This window comes from Leptonychotes weddellii, unplaced genomic scaffold (assembly GCF_054177405.1).
Source record: "Leptonychotes weddellii isolate Sample4059 unplaced genomic scaffold, ASM5417740v2 HiC_scaffold_12253, whole genome shotgun sequence".
Taxonomy (NCBI): domain Eukaryota; kingdom Metazoa; phylum Chordata; class Mammalia; order Carnivora; family Phocidae; genus Leptonychotes; species Leptonychotes weddellii.
Window position 1 is genome coordinate 1 of NW_027701097.1, and position 6,341 is coordinate 6,341.

Below are 6,341 nucleotides of genomic sequence, written 5' to 3' on the forward strand. Positions count from 1 at the left end.
TGCTGCTCGTTGATCATCCGGAAATGCATCTTGTAGTTCACATCATCTTTGCTCAGGGTCCGACTCCCCACGCAGGACGCCATGGCCCGCCTCCCCGTCCTGCGGCGGCGGCGGCGGCGGTCCCGGCCCGTGGAGGCTGGGACCCCGGAGGTGACGAGCCGCTGCAGGAGGGCAGCCGGACGGCGGGGTCGAGTCTGGCCGAGAATTATTGATTTCTTGATGTATTAACCTTAGACATCAGCTAAGGAATTTATGCTATGGCAGGTGAAATAGGGCTCAGTGCTTCTCAGATTGTAATGTGCTTTGAACCACCTTAGTAAAATGGAGATTCTTATTCTGGAGGCCAGTGCCCGGGGTGGGGTGGGGGGGGTGGAGGTGGCACACTGGGATCTGTCCCTAAACCTCCCTCTTACCACCCCACACTTGCCTAACTTATGAGCAAATTTTCTCCTGTGATGAACTTTCTATTGGCAATAATTTTCAGAAGAGGAGGGATGATGTTCTCTCTCGTGGGTCCCTGCATCTTTGCCCTGGGAAAAATAACCCTTGGGAAGGTAATGCTGACTCTGGGAATGTTATTTTTAATTCTGCTTCCAGGGGACTGCGGGGAGCGAGGCCATGGCCACCGAAGAGATGTCTAACCTGGTGAACTATATTCAGCCAGTCAAGTTTGAGTCATTTGAAACTTCAAAAAGTAAGTTTTCCCTGGAGAAGAACCCCTAATGTAGCCTAGAATGAGTATCCTTTCAATACAAGGTAGTTAGAACAAAGAATATTACCCTTAACAGAACTCTTCTGGAAAGTCTTGAATATATGCCTGGGTGGATGATCATAACCATGTGAGAAGTTTATTCTACGATGTTTCCCCAAAATTCTTAATAGGGCTGTAGGCCATCCACGGTTATCTGAAAGATACTAGAGTACAGCTAATTGAGAGTTTCACAGTTGTTTTTGTTCAACAACATAATGCGTTCCTTCCATTAGATAAGGGACAGTATTGAAATAAACTATTTACCCATCCCCTGGAAGGGGAGCGGCCAGAGAAGTGGTTAGCCCTGATGACTAGAAATAGAACACAATCAGTCAGTTCACCCACATTCTGTTTGTCCAGCCTGTTTGATAACATTAACTTCACATCATTTTTTGTTCTCCCTTCATCCAAGTACACATCCATACTGGGTGCAAAGAAAAAAATAGCATCTTTCCCCCACCTAAAGAAAAGAGCCCTTTTATGAAATTGCCCTTTTTTTGATGAAATGTAAGATGCTATGAAGAGAATCCTTGGGACATTTTAGCTGCTTTTATGAGTGTGCTCTTAAAGGCTGAATTTTTGCTTAAATATAGCAGGCTCTGATAAAGCATAGTTTTATAAATACATCAAAATCTAAGCTTCTACGTAACACACTTACGTATAAGTGTATAATTTTACCCAAAGAGCCTTAACTTTGTAGTATATAGTATCTAGATCTCTACAATGAGGAATTTAACTTTCAATACAGTTTATATATAAATATTTCAACATTTTTTTTATTTTTACAAGTACTGATACATCTTACCGCAAGTTGTTCAGTTTGAAATGTCCTAAAGTAGTTATTTTTATATTTCTATAACTTTCATTGGCTGTAAAATGAGTTTTCCTAATTCATGAGTCAAAAGTTCCTAGACAAGTAGCCAAGTTGAGAAGGAACTGATGCATTGATAATCTTTCAGAACCTGTTAACAACAGCATGGGCCAAAGATTGACAAACAAGTACTTTTCTCCTTGTGTTTCACTGAACATACATTACAAGAGCACCTACTAAATGGACTGAATTTTAATTGGCAGTCTTGCTTAAATAACTAGTCATATGAAAATAGGTTTCTGATGGACCAAAATAAGAGAAGTAAGGGTTTCCTGTAGAGTTGATTAAATTGGGGAAAGGTAAGGAGATGGATAAAAGAGTCTAGGAATGACTTAGGAAGAAAAATGAAGCTTTAATTATGGAAGTGGGCATCAAAGAGGGGAAAATGACTCAAAGGTAATAACTCTGTTTAAAAACTGAGAGCTGGGAGCACTTGGTGGCTCAGTAGGTTAAGGGGCTAAGCATCTCCCTTTGGCTCAGGTCATGATCCCAGAGTCCTGGAATGGAGCCCCACGTCAGGCTCCCTGCTCAGTGGGGAGTCTGCTTCTCCCTCTCCCTCTACTCCTTCCCCTGCTTATGCTCTCTCTCTCTTCTGCTCACTCTTTCTCTGAAAGAAATAAATAAAATCTTAAAAAAAATGTTTTTAAATAAATAAATAAAAACTGAGAACTGTCGAGGTGCCTTGCTGGCTCATTCAGTTGAGCATCAGACTCTTGGTTTCAGCTCAGGTCATGATCTCAGGGTCCTGGGATCGAGCCCCAAATCCAGCTCTACACGCAGCCCAGAGTCTGCTTCAGAGTCTCTCCCTCTGCCCCTCCCCCCACTTGCCCCCACACTTTCTCTCTCAAATAAATAAAATCTTAAAACAAAATAAACATAAATTTAAAAAAAAAAACCCTGAGAGCTTTCTAACCACCCTTGCCTCAGTATTGTGTGTGACACTTTGGTTTTTAGCTGGGAGGAGGACAGAGAAGCTGTTGGACTCTTAGTCTTTACAGACTAAGATAACTTTGTTTTATTTCTTCCATTCTAATGGGAAGTTTGGATTCCACTTTAAAAATGTTGCTCCTGTATTCTATTGAGACCTCTAGCACATTCATCTCTCAGGCCTCTCTTATCTAATCTGAAAATGAGGCCATCAGACTGGAAAATTTCCAAGGATTCTTCTGCTTTGAAATACCCTGAGCTTAATGTCACGTTAGCTGTTTGAACTGAAGGGGTGCATACAAACTGAGGCAATGACAATGTGATAATCAAAGAGAGAGTCAGAGACACCAATCTGAATGGATTTAAAACAAAAGATTCCCCTAGGGCTCCTTTTCTTTTAACAAAACAGCTTTCATTTACCACATCTAAAATTCATTTCCCCATCCTAGTACAAGGCCATAAGCATAGCTGAATCAGGTAGTAAGAATGAGAAGAAACAGCTTCCTAGAAGACTCAACTTTGGGTGCAGATAAATGGTTCACTGAAAGAAATACATTTATAAAGTTATGTTGGGGATTCATTGCCCTAACTTCACTGAACATGCGCCTACTTCTTACATGTTATAATTTATACCATTACATTTTACTTCTCGCCTGTTTTTCTTGTCATGAATTCAGAAAGAAACAGAAGTTTTGAAATGTCTTCCTTCGTGGAAACCAAAGGCCTCGAGCAACTGACGAAGTCTCCAGTGGAATTTGTAGAGTATCCTTGATTTGACGATTGACGGCTGAAGTGACCCAGCTGAAGCCACATGCCATTTGTTTGATTTTTGTCTTGAATAAGGAGAAGGATGCATGAAATGGCTTCTGACTGTCACGTGGGTGTGAGAAACAGTTTCAGGTTTCATAGGCGAGGCTGAGGAGGGTGGCCTGGCACTGGTCTCTGCAGTAAAGGAAGCTAAAAAATCAAGGTGATTTTCACACCATCAAGCCCTTTCTCATGTGGCAATTTGCTTAATCTTTCTGAATTTCCTCATCTGTAAAACAGAAACCGTGATACCAGCTTTACGGCTAACCTTTTGGGTTAGGGACAACATTAGTAAAATGTGTGTATATACTTTATACATATGTCAGATAGACTGTATGTAAGACAGAATATATATATATATATATATATATATATGTAAATACAAACTTTCTTGGCATGTCACATCCTTACATGTAATAGGTATCCAATCAGAAGATAGTTGGGATGATGACAAGAATATAAATTTTGGGACGCCTGGCTGGCTCAGTCAAAGGAGCATGTGACCCTTGATCTTGGGATCATGAGTTCCAACCCCACGTTGGGTGTAGAGATTACAAAAAAAAAAAAAAAAACTTAGAAGAATATAAATATATATTACCAATAATGGCTTTGTTGATAGTCCTGACAACAAAAACTTACAATTTTTATCCATAAATCAAAAATGAAACAAGTCTTCAAATTTTTTTCATGAAAGTAATAAATAGTAAATGCCTCAAACAGCCCAATTTCATGAAGTAAGTCCCAGAATAAAAATAAAGTCACCCTTAGAACTCATCCACAACAGGAGAGGGAACAAATGTAAAACTCCATACACAAAGTCACACTCTTAAGTGTTGCCTCTTGGATAGACTTTCCATTCACTGTCTTATCTCTTTGAACCCTCACAATAGGCCTAGAATGTAGGGATTGTTTAATCTATTAAGGAGGGAAACCAACACACAGAGCGAGGTAACTTGTTCCCTGCCCAAGCTCACAACCTTAGCCAACCTATGCCAAATTTGGTAATAGGAAGAGTCGGCCAGGTTTTAAAGACATAGCATTGTTTAATAGCTACGTAGTAGTCAAGAGCTAATGGTTCTCAGGATCGAAAACTGATGGCAGGAGGAACTCAAATACAAAACAACGTCAGCACCTTCTGTGCTCTATTTACCTTGTTATCCATTATAAAGAGTACCACAGTCTTGGCAAACAGCATTCTCAGAGAAGGTTAAAAAATGAGCAGAGAGCACTTCAGAAATAGCCATGCAGTTCACATTAGCTTTCCGCCAAAGACAAGATCACGCTCTCACATACTTAGACACGCTTGAGCTTCCTCATGTGTCCTTCATTGTGAAGCCTGTCCTTAATAATCTCCACAAAATCACACTGACTTTGACTCGGTCATTTTTGCTACCCCATTAGTTTTTACCCACAAGGCTCTGCAAAAGTGATAGTACATTTCTGTTATAAAAGCACATTTATTCTGTGTGTTCAGGAAGTTTTTGACCTTTTTCATCGACTAGCCCAATGAGATCAGCAACAGTTAGTTCATTTTCCAATGGTAGAAGGAAGGAAGGTGGCCTCTCAGTTAACAGTATTGGTTAATTATTTTTATAATTGTATTCACTACTTAACATGATGGTCCAGATATAACAAAATGCAGCTTAGCAGGATATATCCAAAAGGAACCCGTGTGGATTCATCTAACTACATGCCTCAGCTCTTCTGGAATGCGGGTTGCCAAATGGTTGCACTTAATTTTCAAACTGTGGGTAAGTAGCACAGTTAAAGTTCATTTCCGTTCTGTTATAAAGCCACATTTCCAGACGAAAAAAGAAACAAATTTCAGTGAATTTCATACAAAAAAAAGGTAACCTTTGAAAACAGAGAAAACTGTCTTTAATAGTTTATAAACAAGTCTTTGTTTCTAGTGGTTTTGCATTATTTGCAAAGAAAAATTTTTATGCTATTTAAAGCAATATGTAGAGGGGCACCTGGATGGCTCAGCTGGTTAAGCGTCTGCCTTCAGCTCAGGTCATGGTCTCAGGGTCCTGGGATCAAACCCTGTGTTTGGCTCCCTGCTCAGCGGGGAGTCTTCTTCTCCTTCCCCCTGCTCTTGCATTCTTGCTCACTCTCTCTCTCGCCCTCTCAAATAAATAAATAAAATCTTTTAAAAAAATTTAAAAATTAATATGTATATATTGTAGAAAATTTGGAAAATTCAGAAAAGTGTAAAGAAAAAAATAAAACTGCCAGGAACACTACCATTCAGAAAGTCAACACAGTTAACTTTTTGGCTTTGTAATCTATAAGGTTTTTTGGTTATGTATATACAGGCTTTTAAATTTAATTCCTTGTTTAAAAATGTATAAAAAAAAAGATAGTAGGAAGGGAAAAATGAAGGGGGGAAATTGGAGGGGGAGACAAACCATGAGAAACTATGGACTCTGAGAAACAAACTGAGGGTTCTAGTGGGGAGGGGGTGGGGGGATGGGTTAGCCTGGTGATGGGTATCAAAGAGAGCACGTATTGAATGGAACACTGGGTGTTATACGCAAACAATGAATCATGGAACACTACATCAAAAACTAATGATGTAATGTATGGTGATTAACATAATAAAATTTTAAAAAATGTGTATGTATGTATATATTTATATATATTTAAGTGCTATACAGACACATGAATTTTAATAACTGTATATTAAGCACATTTCACAATTCACTAAAACCCATTTCCTATCACTGGACATTAGGGAATTTTTTTTCTACTATAATGCTCAGAGAACATCTTGAATATAAATTGTCAAGTCTATGTCCTAATGTTGGAAGAGTTCCTAAAATAGAATTACTCTGTTAAAAGATGTGAACAGAGGTGCCTGGGTGGCTCAGTCGTTAAGCGTCTGCCTTCGGCTCAGGTCATGATCCCAGGGTCCTGGGATCGAGCCCCACATCAGGCTCCCTGCTCCGCGGGAAGCCTGCTTCTCCCTCTCCTATTCCCCCTGCT

General features: G+C 39.7%; 1 long non-coding RNA gene across 1 annotated transcript; it reads left to right on the forward strand.

The window, feature by feature from the left end:
- The first annotated feature begins 557 nt into the window (after positions 1-557).
- LOC115940849 (uncharacterized) lies at positions 558-5,749 on the forward strand. The gene is made up of 3 exons (XR_014141658.1): positions 558-694; positions 3,227-3,311; positions 4,983-5,749. It is a non-coding gene; the product is annotated as an uncharacterized LOC115940849 (long non-coding RNA).
- The last annotated feature ends 592 nt before the right edge of the window (positions 5,750-6,341 follow it).